The sequence below is a fragment of the Sciurus vulgaris genome (assembly GCF_902686455.1).
Source record: "Sciurus vulgaris genome assembly, chromosome: 12".
Lineage (NCBI taxonomy): Eukaryota > Metazoa > Chordata > Mammalia > Rodentia > Sciuridae > Sciurus > Sciurus vulgaris.
Window position 1 is genome coordinate 75,441,049 of NC_136473.1, and position 13,554 is coordinate 75,454,602.

Consider the following 13,554-nt stretch of genomic DNA (forward strand, 5'->3'; position numbering starts at 1 on the left):
GGGTTGGGGGAGACCTGGGTAAAAGAGATGACTTGTCTTACCTTTAAAGATACCTGTTTAATTTCACACCCTACCAAGTTATTGTCCCTCTCCCTACTTTTTCTGTTTCTTCAAATTTTAGGAAACAACAGATTGCTCCCCCAAAGCCCACACAACCCCACTTTGAAGAAGAGTGAGACATAATTTAAGCATAGAAGATGTTTTATTTTGCTGAGCATATTCAATTCAGGGAGATACTGGAAATGACTTTGAAGGAGCCAAAGCGGCAACCTGCCATATGTAGGGTGCTAAAACTAAACTCAGGCTTAATGGGGCTGAAATTCAAAATGAAGTTTATTTGAAAATGCAATTACATTTTAGAAAATTTGAAAATTAGAGAAAATCATAAAGAGAAGGAATGTTGCCACAACATAATCCTATCCCCAATGTGTAGCCACTGTTTATATTTTGTTTCCAATATATATACACCCATAATACACCCCCCCCCCCCCACACAAGTGTATTCTATTAAAAAGTGTGGTCATACCACTTATAACATTGTATATTTTTTTTTCACTTGATTAACTGATAGTTAAAGATTGGGATGAATTTAAAGCATGTTTATCTAATGACAGAAATGCTGCCATTGACAATTTAAAGTGAAACATTTCTAAAATTTAGAAGTACCTCAGGCATCATTACTCTATGTACATGTATGATTATACCAATGGTATGAATCTACATTGTGCACAACCATAGAGATGAGCAGATGTACCCCTTTGTGTACAATGAATCAAAATGCAGTCTATAAAAATAAAAAAAAAACTAATTTAAAAAAAAGTATCTTAGAAATGATTTATTCAAATGTTATCCCTTCCCCACTTTCTCTCCATAAATGAGGAAAACAAGTAACTGGCTGACATCACAGGTGCTTTCCCTTGTGTGCAAGGTACTCCTTCATGCACATACAGGACATAAGTACAGTGTGGTGGGGAAGGTATCAGTTCTGGGGGTAAATTGCCTGTTCAAATCTTGACTCCAACACTTACTCTCTTTCTGATACTGAGCAAATCCTGCACATTACCATTTCCTCTTTCGTAAGAGAGATAAAAATATGGCTGTCATGTGATTACTGTGGAAATTAAGTGAGTAATTGCATAAGAGCACTTAGAACAGAGATGGATGTTTAATATGAGTTCAGTAAATGTTAGCTATCATTATTAATAATATACATACTATCTGTGTTTAGGAGACAACTTGTCTACAGTGACAAGTTCATGGTCACTTGAACTCCTTTTAGACATCCCCTCAAAAGATTAAATATACATATCATGATGTGATTTTCAATCTACCCATCAGTTGATCAAAAAAAAATGTCTAAATAAATGTACTAGTGGAGTTGACCTTGAGAAGTTATGAAATAAATTAGCAATGTGGCTTACAAATTTCACTGTAGGAACAAAACTTGGAAATAAAGTAATTTTGATAAATGTGCTAGCCATGTATATCATGCACAATCATGTGTATCCAACCATGAGTAAAATTACGTATAATCAACTTTGATTATGGCCTTTAAAGAACAACTACTCTAATGGGCTTTATTTCACAGAGGAAGAAACAAACCTGGAAATGTTGTGTACGTGACTTAAGGAGCTTGTCAGTGTAAAGTGACCAGAAGAGCATATTCCTGATTCTCAACCTGGTACTCTTTCCACAACCAAATGGCTACCTTTATGTGACAAGATATTATAGTTCTGTTGGAAAGTCCCTGAAAGGCCTATGTGTTAAAGGCTTCATCCAAGCCTGTGGTGCTATTGGGAGATGGTAGAACTTTTAAGAGGGAGGATCTACTGGGAATTCTTAGATCACAGGGGGCATGTGCTCAAAGGGGATGACAAAATCCCAATTGCTTCCTCTTTCTCTTTTTGTCATCCTGCAAAAATGCTTCTCCATGTGTTTCCCATTGTGATAAGCTGCTGTATCATAGGCTCAAAATAATAAGGCTAAGTAATCATGGACTGAAACCCCCAAACTATAAGCCAAAATAAATTGTTCCTCTTTTTAAGTTAATTGTCTCAGGTATTTTGTCATGGTAATGGAAATTTGCCTACCACATAAAGGTGAAGAGAAAAGAGGAAAAGATAGGTGTTGGGTGATTCAGGATGGGTTTCATGGAAAATTCAGTTTGTCTTTTAAGGAAATATTTGGAAATAAAGTCAGAAGAGAAGAGAATCAACCAAATATAGAGAAAAAAATGGTAGGTACTGTAGCAGAAGATTGGTACTGTGAATTCAGAGAACAGTGAAAGGTTCAGAGACATTTGACATGCTTAACTTCATGTGGATGGATAATTTTGCTCATAAGATTCTAGTTATACTGAGGACCTTGGCAAAGAACCAAAAGACATTTACCCTAAATTAAATTGAAAGACAGTAGAACCCACTCTGCTCAGAGCTGGCAGTGGTCAGTACAAGGTTGAATAATACTATCCTTTCCTGATTTGCAGATACAGGAACTTGAGCTTTCTGGAAAATAATAGAGACAGCATGTTGGATTATCATGGTACCAGAGCGACTTGGAGTAATCTCTCATGCCCTCATTTGTTCATCTGTCCAAATAGTCAGTAATAACACTACCTTGCTCATGGGTTGCCTTTTAAACAGATAATAAAATACGTGTGCTCATGCTTTGTGAACAACAAGGGTTATGTTTTGACTAATAGAATTTCTTCTGCTCTCCCCTTTGCCAACAGTGACCAACACCAAGCTAACTCCAGCGTTTCACTCTGCCCTCCTAGGATGGCTAATGCAGCTGAGGCCCAACTATGGAACAGTTGCGCCAAGCAATTGAGACCCTTTCTTGGAAACCACATCATAGTTCACGAGCTGCACATGCATCGCAGTGACTGATTAAAAAATACAAGATGAAATATTGCAGCTATCAATAATTCCTGCACATGGCTGATTTCTAATGAAAGGATAAAGTTTCTGAGGAGAGAGAATGAAGAAAAGGGTTTTTTATCAATTTCAGAGGAACGTTTTGATATAATCCCGAAAATTTTTCTTGGTGAAATATTTTCTTTCATTACCCTCCACCATGTAGTGTTTGTTTAATTTCCCTTTTTCAGCAGGTATATATTTCAGTTTTTAATTTAAAAAAAAACAACAACATTGCTGTTCCTCATTGGTTTCCCCACATCATTTCATTTCCTATTTCTAGCTTCTCCTTGGAATTTTTGCTGCTGTTGTTGTTGTTGCCAAGGATGAGAAATTTCTTCTGATATTTTGTTCTCCAAAACTTTTGTGTGAAAGGTAGAATGTGACCACAGGCATTTTAATTTTCCTAGACTTCAATTTCCATGTCAACCAAAAAAAAAAAAGAAAGAAAAAAAAAAAAGGGATGATTTCTACTTCTACCTACCTCCAACACTTAGCAGCATAGCATTGCTTCCATTAATAAATTCCTTTGGAAAACTTTAGTAAAAATATTGTTCAAAATAAAGCATCTGTAGTGTAATCAGTGGGTATGCTACAACATGGCTGTGCAGGCTTTGTGAGGCTGTGACAGCTGAAAATCTCTCTAGTTGCTTGATGGATTGGGGCATTGAAGGTCATTCAATGTAGTGACCCACAACATCTTTCTCTTCATCCTTTTTTCTTTTCCTTTTTGCCTTCTGCTTTTGTCTTCCCAGGTCAGTCTTCTTCCTAGTCCTTTGCCCATACATTAAGAGCTTGTCTCATCCTGTGGGTCTACCTGGTCCTTGGGTAAGAAAAAACAGTGATGAGACAAGGAACTTTTTTTCTCCCTAGCCACAATCCTGCCAGCTTCACGTGGGAGCCACTCTTACAGCAGTTGCCTCCACTATGAGTCTGAGGCATGACCTTCCTCACAGTCCTCTAAATAGCTTCATGAAGAAGTCTTGGTAGTGTGGTCAAGTCCTAGCCTTCCAGATAGGTCAATGTATATGGAAATTAGCCAGACTTTTGTGGTTATGGTCAGAGTTCTCTAAAGCTCCATGTCTGTCCTTGACTTCTGACACCAATCTCAAGTTTGGAGACTTGTCCAAAGCCGTTCTCAAATTTAATAAAAGACTTGAGGAGTTTACTAAAAACTACTGTTCTTTCATTCCTGTTTATTGCAAAAGAAGGAATTAATTAGAACCAAGTGAAAGAGGAGATGCATGGACAGAGTCTAAGTGAGTTTCAAGCACAGGTCTGTCTTCTTCAGGATGCATTACTCTCCTGGCATCACTGTGTGGCGACATGTACAGAGTGTCACCCACCCAGGAAGCTCCGGGGGCTCTGAGTCTGTAGTGTTTATTGAGGACTCATTGTATAGGGTGCACCAAGTCTTTAGATCAACCCATACTTCATTCCCAGAAGCCTCCACTCTCTAATCAGAGGGTTGGCCTTCCTAGCACAATCAGTCACCTTCCTAAGTCTATCAGGTATGTGGTCAGCCCCAGACTGAGTCTTTCAGGTAGACTTCACGGCCCCACTGTAAAAAAATAGCCCCTATTGCCTGAGGAATTCCAAGGATTTCAAGGTTATCTCCCCTTCACAAGGATAAAAGTCAGACCTTTATTTGGATAAAACCAGATTCCTTATTACTCAAGATGCAGAACAAAGAAACAACAACAAAAAAAAAAAGGTGGAAAATTCACATTAGCTACAGTCGTGTCTGCCTGCTTCATGGAGTAACTTCTAGTCCCTGGCTCACTTCTTAACTTTGTAAAGGATCTAAATAGGACATTGATGTAGAACTATTGTTGGTACCCAGTATGTGTTTATTTAAAGCAATACTAAAATCCTTCTGAAGTTTCATATGTCATGATTTCTGGTACTTTGGATTTTGATTTAACTAGTATTTAATGTTGGTTTTCATGTAATAAGCCTTCAATGTTCCGAATAGAATTCACATTTTTCTTCAAAAGATCTCTCCTTCTGAGAATAGTGTTTGCGACCACAAAGTGAGTCATTGGAGGATCTGTTTGTTGACAAGGATATGGCTGTTCTTGCTCCAACACAGGTGTTTTCCAAACAAAACATTTGAGTGAATAACATTTCCTTTCCATACCATTCCAGAAAACTTGGAAATAGAAGCAATTGCTATAAGTTTTGTAACCATAACATTTTATTTGGTTTTGTCTTAACAGTGCTTTCAACATCTTAAGAGAGGCCTAAAAGAGTTTTAAAACATTTCTTCCCATTAAGGGTAACACGAGGGTGGTGGGGGGCTCCTTTGTGAATTGAGATGCTAGTCCAAATGTTTTGTCTGTAACCGCTCATCTCGGAACGTTTTTCTCTGTGAAGAGGAGGTTGTAATATGCATCCATGCATAACCATCTGCATCTTCACAACACGTCAATAGCTTGTATATTCACAGGTGGTGATTGACTGATTCGTGCATGTCCGTGCAATTTGGCGTATTCAGCCGCGTGCTTGCGGATGTGAGAGTATTTCACAGAGGCGGGTTGGGCAATAAATTTTGAAACTTTATCCTCATCTTTGGATAGAGTAATAAAAGTTTGTAGGCTTAAGAAAGCAATATTCCCTGGAACTGCAATATATGGGAATGATGAAACTGAACTAAAATGTACAGTAATCTCTAAGGCCTACCCAAGCCAGAGAGGTGCAAAGTGAGAACTATAAAGCAAAATTTAACACCCGCCACACTAAATGTCATTTTCAGCCTCCGACCAATTTCACACGGAATTGGGAAATATGACTAATATCAAGGCCCGATTCCCTGGGGGGCTTAAGCAGGAGCATGTCAGGAGGAAAAGTGATGGACCATTGTTGGTTGAACCAATGAGAGGTCAGCACCGGCTTAGCATAGTGTTCCACAGTCCCCCCAACAGCAGCCTGCCTTCCCCTTTCTTGAATTCCATCTGCTATGCAAAACAAGATTTGCAGCCAGCCTCAGGGATTTGGGACCTCTTCAAGCAAGTGGTCTGGTCACAGCAGAGACCAAGGCCTTTCCTTTCTGTGGAGTTTAGTTTGGGAGCTAGGAGGGTTGACTCTTTCCTATGAAACACAGTCTGTCATATGTAGTTCATGATCACTAAGGACTCACCCCTAATGATAGGAAAACAGAGGCCAACAGAGTAACCACACCTGCATAACTATCCAAAGAATCTGAAGAATACAATCATCCAATCTAAAGCACTCATGCCCATAGTTTGTCCATAAACTAGAAATTCTATACCATTTTGTTTTTTGCTGTCTCAATTGGATAATTATGCTGAATTCTGAGGCATGGGTTTCTTTCTTTTCCTTTTGTCTTCTTTTCTTTCCCCCCCCCCCCCTCTTTTTATTTTTAGTATTCAAATACAGGAGTCTCTCCAGTAATCTGGCTCTGTGTCCAGCTTGACCATCTCCCTCTGTCTCTGCACCACTGATTAGATCCACCTTTGATGATGGTAGATACAGCCACACAGGACTATTTGCTCTGCTCAATGTCCCTGGTTTATTACAGGATCAGTGCTGTGATGGGAACATGTCAGCAATGGCTGATTTCCACTGAACAATGACTCCTAGTCTGTGGCTACACAAGCAGAGCAAAGAGGAAAGATGAGCAATTATCCAGTGGATGTGATCCATGCTGACAGCCAATCTGGATAATTCAAATAGAAACAACTTCCTTTGCCTCACTGGCAGGTTTGGGGCTTGATTTAGTGAGATCATTGTTTAACTTTCTTTGCCTGTGGAAATGCAGTACATGTGTTTGCTGGTTAAGCGAGGGTTTGGGGGTTATAACCACAGCATCTGTTAATTTGACATTCAAGTTTCACTGTGGGTTGGAAGCCCTTGTGTCTAAAATTTAAAAGTAGCAATACATACCTAACCCCCAGCTGTCTGGGAACTCAGACTGCATATGCTTCTTGGTTTTCTAATCTGCCCAGAGAAATAAAACTATCACCTGAGCCAAAGAGTAGTTTGCCTAATTGGATTTTTTTTTTTTTTTTTTTTTTAATTTTAGAGATCCACAAAGTGTAGTGTAATGTCACAGTTGTCTGAGTGACATTATGGGCTGAGCCAGACCACTTACCTAGACTTGAAGATTTACATTTTGATGATGTATTTCAAGTGCTGTTTTATCTAGAGGAAAAAAAAGCCATAATTTAAGCAGCTGCAGAATTCCTCACACATCTGCAGGAAGTCCCTCCTTCTGCCCTGAGCAACACAGCATAATGGATGGAACAGGAGTTTTAGAGTCAATTTGACCTGGTTCAAATCCCAGTTCCAAAACTCATTAGTTGTATTATCCTAAGCAAGATACCTCATCTTTTCCAGCATCAGTTGCTTTATTTTCTGAGTGAGGATAATGACAATCATTTTGATAACTTCAAGGCTGCTTGGAGGATTAAAGTTTATTAATTCAGTACACATTTGCTGAGTGTCTACCAAGGAGCAGGTACTTTTTCTGCCCTGGGAAAACCACAAGGAATGAAGAACAGAACACGGCCATCGCGGAGCTGATAAGGTATCGATGTAGTTAAATGAAAATAAGATCAAGGTGGGAAATACATAGTAGGCGACCTGGGGCAATGGTCATAGAAGAGGGACAGGGACTGACAGTGAAGGCAAAGGTGAGATTTGTGATATGGTGGTAGAACAGGCTCCCCTGAGAAGGTGAGAAAAGGAGAGGTGAGAGTAGCTAAGAAAAAGGGGAGAAAGTGTTAGGGTTCAAATGGTGTCTTCCTCTAAAGACATGTTGTAGTTCTAACCAGTAACTTAGACTGCGGCCTTATTTGGTAATAGGGTCTTTACAGAAGTAAATACATTAAAATGAAGTCAGTAGGATAAGTCCTAATCTGACTACTATTTTTATTAAAAAGTGAAATTTGGACGCAGGGACAGACACACAAGAGGGAGACATAAGGAGAAACACTGTGTGACTAAAGTGACATATCTACAGGCCCAGGAACACCAGGGATTGCTATCAAACACCAGAAAGTACAAGAGGCCAGGAAGGATTCTCTCCTAGAGCCCCCAGAGAAAGCATGGTCCTGTTGACATTTCAGTTTTCCAGTTCCAGAACCATGAAAGAATAAGTTTCTGATTTTCAGAAAAATATAATTTTAAAATTTTTAATCCAACATAATCATTGCATATATTTATGGGGGGGGGTACCATGTGACATTTCAATCCTGTATACAATGCGTAGATATTGGATTGGGAGGTGATTGTTCTATCCATCACCTCAAATGTTTCGCATTTCCTTGTTTTGGGGAACATGTGAATTTCTTTTGTTTTAAGCACCCGGTGTTGAGTCCTTTGTTATGACAACCCTTGAAAATGAACACAAAGAATTTTGGGATGAGGGAACAACCAGCATAAAGCCAGAAGTGTGCCAGAATATTGGAGGAACAGCAAGGAGACCAGCGAGTGCAGAGGAGCAAACACAAGGAGCAGGTAGATGACAACAAAGTGAGGGAAGGATGGGCAGGTTGGTCTGTGTGCAACTCTGGCCAGCTTCTGCACCCCTACTCAGGGTGACAGGGAAAGCCATTAGCAGGCTTTGAGTAGAGGAGGAGCATAATCCAACTTACATTATAAAATTATGTATGTAAAGTGCCTCCTGATTGGCAATTATTATTTTACCTCCTCTAGCCCACTTCACTTCTGATAAATACTGGTTGAAAAGCAGGGAAAGCAATGCTTTCAGTATCTATGATTTGTGCAGCTGTTCCTGGCCTACATGTTGGTGAGAACCTGCACTCATACTGATTGCCATCCTTAGAAACTAGTGGTGACAGGGTGCTTCACTATCCCTGCATAACACACACACACGCACACCATTTATCCAGGTCCAATGCACAGGAGGATGATTTATTCAAATACATCTGTTTAACTTTGGTTCTGTTTTGCATATGTATTTCTTGTGCTGTGCTTTTAAAAAGATAATGAATCTAATTGTTTCTACAGGGCTGATTGACCATTTCTGGAGAAACAGAAAAAAGTTTTGGATCACAGGATAAAAGGGCAGTCTTTGGGAGACTCTTGTTTGTCAGAGATGCCTGAGTTATTGCCGAGTGAGTGATAGGAAGGAGAATTGCTAGCAGAAGAAAGAAGATGCTGATCTTTATTCATAAAATGACATAGAAGTGTTCACTGTAGTGGATTGGCAGGATAAAGAGTGATAGGACATTATTTCATTCATTCAACCTGTATTTATTGAGTATTTAATAAATGGCAGGCAGTTGATTAAGTATCAGATATTAAAAATTTAACAAAATTCAATTCAGCTCACAAATAATTTCCATGTGCATGAACAAAAAAGAAATAACACAGAAGAGGGAGATTCATTGATTCAGCTTAGATATGGGCCACGAGGCAGGAGGAACATGGAACCTGGAGAATGTATTACAGACCTCAAGCAGTAATAATTGAAACTAGCAGGCAGCATGAGAGCTGGTGGCAAGACAAAAGTTGAAATGGGACAAGTGACTGGAGGACAGAGCTTACCAGAGAGGGTATCAGAGAGGATCCTAGGAAGTGCTGGGTGATCCAGAGAAATTGAAGGACATACAGAAAACTTAACAGGGGCCAAGTCCCCAGACACAGTGTTGGGATTCAGGGAAATAACTCCATTCCATAGGTTGGGAAGAGGAAGGAAGCGAGGCTGAGCGGTGAGTGTATCCTAAGGATGACATACAGAGTCTGCTGTCAGATCAGGATGTCAGTACAGAGAAACAGTAAGGAACATCTGTTTTCAACCTTTGACTAGGTATTGGTTTTAGAAACATAGCAGGTCTTCAATTCTTATAATGCCTTGAGGGCTGGGGCTGTAGCTCAGTGGTACAGCCCTTGCCTGGCATGCGTGAGGCACTAGGTTCAATCCTTAGCAACACATCAAAATGAATAAATAAAATAATGGCATGCTGTCCATCTACAACTACCAAAAAAAAAAAAAAAAAAAAAAAAAAAAAGAAGATCAAAGCCAAACTCCAAACTCAGACCAGGAGAGACTGGGTGCTAAGGCTAAGGCCAGATCTACCAAGCAGCCTGGGGTGGAGCAGAGTTTGACTCACTGTCAGAGAGAGGAAGGCTATAAAGTTATCTTACAGGGTGACCTGGGAACTGCAGATACACAGGCTAAACCATGTATTTTTTTCACAGAAGAAGAAAGAGAGCTCTGCCTGTTGTCGTGGACCATGACTGATACCAGTCACCATGGCTCCTGCCACCAAAGGCCACCTACACTGGCAGAAAATCAGCTGCTGCATGCAAAGTACTTTCCTATCCCCTCAGGGAATCCAGAGATAAAGGCATAGCCGAGTCCAGGATGGACAGGACCTCAGACCCAACTCAGTCCTGTTGCTTCATTTAACAGAAGATATAGCTCTGAGATCCAGAGGTGTTACTTGGTCTAAAAAAAAAAAAAAAAAAAAAAAAAAAATTCAAAGAAAGAAAAAAAGAACAAAAACACAAATACAGTTCTTTGCTGGTCTGTGTCTTGATTTAGATTTCCTTCTCTTTTTCTCAAATGGCTGGAGGGGAGGAAGAAAGCCTTTTAGACATAATCACTATAATTTAAACAACTTCTTGGTTTTTCATTCTGGTCTAAGGAGCGATTTTGTAGAGTCACATGTATATGCACTGAAGTAACAAGTAGAAAATATCTCAAGACACTGACTTAAAAAGATCTGTCTCTTGCAGAGTGCATGGGAAATATCTGTTTATCTGCATGTATTTCTTGTCTTCATTCATAAAGACACTAAAAAGACTCTCCCTCCTGTGTTCTCACTCAAAATGTCAAAATCTCTAATGTTGCTTTGTAATCAACTGCCTGTGATGAGTCCTGGCTCCTCCTCTTAGCAGTGATGTAACCTGACACTGTCAACGTCATCTCTTTTGCCTTGATTGAGTCATCTATGAAATGGGGATATGCTTGGAGCTATATTACTGTTTTAGATAGAATGAAACAAGTTAATGCTTATAAAATTTCTAGAGCGATGCTTGGCACATGGGAAGCACTTCATAATTCTCTGCTATTAATATTTCTGTCATTACTTTTGTATATCTCTTCACCTATATGACCGTGGGCAAGTCACTGAAGTCATCTGGGAATTATTGCAAAAATGAATAGCTTGAAAAAACTAACTTCTAAAACCTTTTTCCAATGCGAAGTCGAAAGTTCTGTCCTGCAATGTTGCCATGAAAGTAAAATCAATAGTTACCTTTTCACATTGACTGCAACATTTCTGGAAAACCATGCTTTGGGGGGTTTAAAGATGAATGTCACTGATAATTGGAAAACTTTCTCATTTTCATGAATGATCTTCTCCATTTGCTCCTTATTGCTCATAAATTGAAAAAGTTGTCTTGAACTTCAGTTTTATAAAATGTGAGCATTAGTGAAGAAATGCAGATATAAAGGATGAAGACCATTAAGTGCTCCTTGTGCCTGTTCTGGTTTCGTTTTGTGAGTGCTTACAGTGTGCTGGCAAGGAGAATCCATCTCACTCTGACCCTGACCTTTGCGTAATATTTATTGGATTAGAGAAAAACAATCCACAGAGTAATAAAGATATCTGTGCATGCATTTATTATACACAAAACTGTGCTTCATTTTGGAAAATCTGTCCCAAAACTACTCAGGCAAATCAGCCATAACAAGGTCGCTGCAGACTTAGCAGAACGCCCTACAGATGTCTTTTTTTTTAGCTAGGATTGCAGCAAAGGGATGAAGAGAAAGAGAAGCAGGGAAGTCTGTACAGAGGGAGGGACACTTCAGCAGCAGTATGCAGATAAAATAAAAATATTCAAGGTGACCCTGGAACAAATAGTTTGCTCTATCAGGGTTTCTTAGAGATCCACCTTCATTCACAGGGGCTGCATTCCCACTCCCTCTCCTTCTTTGCCATTACCTTTGTTTCCTTGATCTCTTGTTCTTTTGCCTCTTGTTTGTTCTTGGAAAAAGCCCCACATTTTCAAGTGTCCTTCTTGGTTTCTGGATAGGCAGCTTCAGACCAGGATGTCTCCTAGTCAGGCCTCAGTTTCTGCATCCACCTCCAGTCACCTCTCTTTGCCTCCCCTGGGCTCTCAAAATACCATTTCACATAAAGCTGCTAAGCTTTGTCTCCCAGACTGCTTTCATTTGGTTACATCTTAGATGATGAATCTTGGAGATGTGCTCTTACTTATTAGTACAAATCAACAGTTCTCATTTACCACTCTCAGTCCTCTGTCAGTGGACTTCCAAATACCTAAACAATTTGTTTTGGGGAGTTCTGCAATGTGGTTTCTCCCTTTCAGTAAAATTCATCTCTGCTATGCACCATAGATGTGTTTCTTCCCCCTCATTCCCCTTTGTCCAGCATGAGCTCAGCTGCTCCTTGATAATGATTCTCTCCCAAAGGTTCAAAGGGTGGCAGGAAGAACTACCTCACAGCCTCATGATCTATGTCCTCCCCTACCTTCCCAAACCTCTACCACCTTCCAACAGTGCCACCCTGGGACTATGCCTTAAGTCATCCTTCAATCACATTAACTAGGGGACATAAGCCATATTCAAACCCTCTTTCTTGCTATTAATAGCTTGCACCTTTAAAAATTTTTAATTAGCTCTTACCAGAAATTTTGCAAATGTTATTAGTCTTTTCAAAGAACAAGTTTGTGGCTTCATTGGTTTCCCTGACTGTATGCTTGTTTTATATTTTATTACTTTCTACTCTTATCTATTATTTCTATCTATCTTCTTTCTTTGGTTTAATTTACTATAGTTGTGTCTCACTTCCTGAGAAAGTCTCAAGTATTCATAAAATTAAATTCTATCCCTTCATCTAATACATTCATTTAAAACAATACATTTCTCTTTTAGACAGGCTTTGGTTACATTTCACAAATTGATATTTATTATTACTAATCATCCCCTAATATTCATTATTTTCTATTGAAACTTCTATTCTTTTTCCTTTCTTTTTCTTTTTGCATTTTTCTCTTTTGACCATAGAGTTATTTATACGTTTATTGCTTGATGAATGAATATAAAGAAGATTTTCTAGTTATCTTATTATTTGTTGGTAGTTAATATTTTTATGCCTCTTGAAGTAAGGAAGATACTTTGACTTCAATGTTTGAAATGTGTTGAGCTGTTCTATGGACCATGAATATTCAACTTTGGTAAATTATGGGAACTTAGAATATGTGTTCAGTAGAGATTGGGACAGAGATCTAGATGTGTATTAGGCCAAGTTTGTTATACGTATTGTTCAAATCTCATATCCCAACTCATTTTTTCCTGCTGTCTCTACTTATTACTGATAGAAGTGAGTTTTGATTTTTACCTATGATTACAGAGTTGTCTTTTTTACTTTTAGTTCTGTCAGTTTTTTCTCTAAGTATTTTGAGTTTACACTATTATGGAAACTTAGAATTGCTTTCACTTCTGGCCCTTTATTCATTATGAAATTTCTCTTCTGATTTTTACCAATGTTTCTTCCCTTAATGCTTATTTTGTTAGATATTAGCATACCTCTCCCAGTTTTTGTTTTTTAGAGTTTGCACAGAGCATCATTTTCTATCCTTTGTAAGACTCTCGAAAGCATCAAAAAGCTGGATTTTGCTA

At 39.0% G+C, this 13,554-nt stretch overlaps 1 long non-coding RNA gene across 1 annotated transcript; it reads right to left on the reverse strand.

Moving 5' to 3' along the window:
* Nucleotides 1–857: 857 nt before the first annotated feature.
* Nucleotides 858–12,393, reverse strand: LOC306642468. Its single transcript, XR_013758540.1, has 3 exons — nucleotides 11,855–12,393; nucleotides 7,030–7,079; nucleotides 858–3,738 (listed from the first exon to the last, which is right to left on the reverse strand). It is a non-coding gene; the product is annotated as an uncharacterized lncRNA (long non-coding RNA).
* Nucleotides 12,394–13,554: the final 1,161 nt, after the last annotated feature.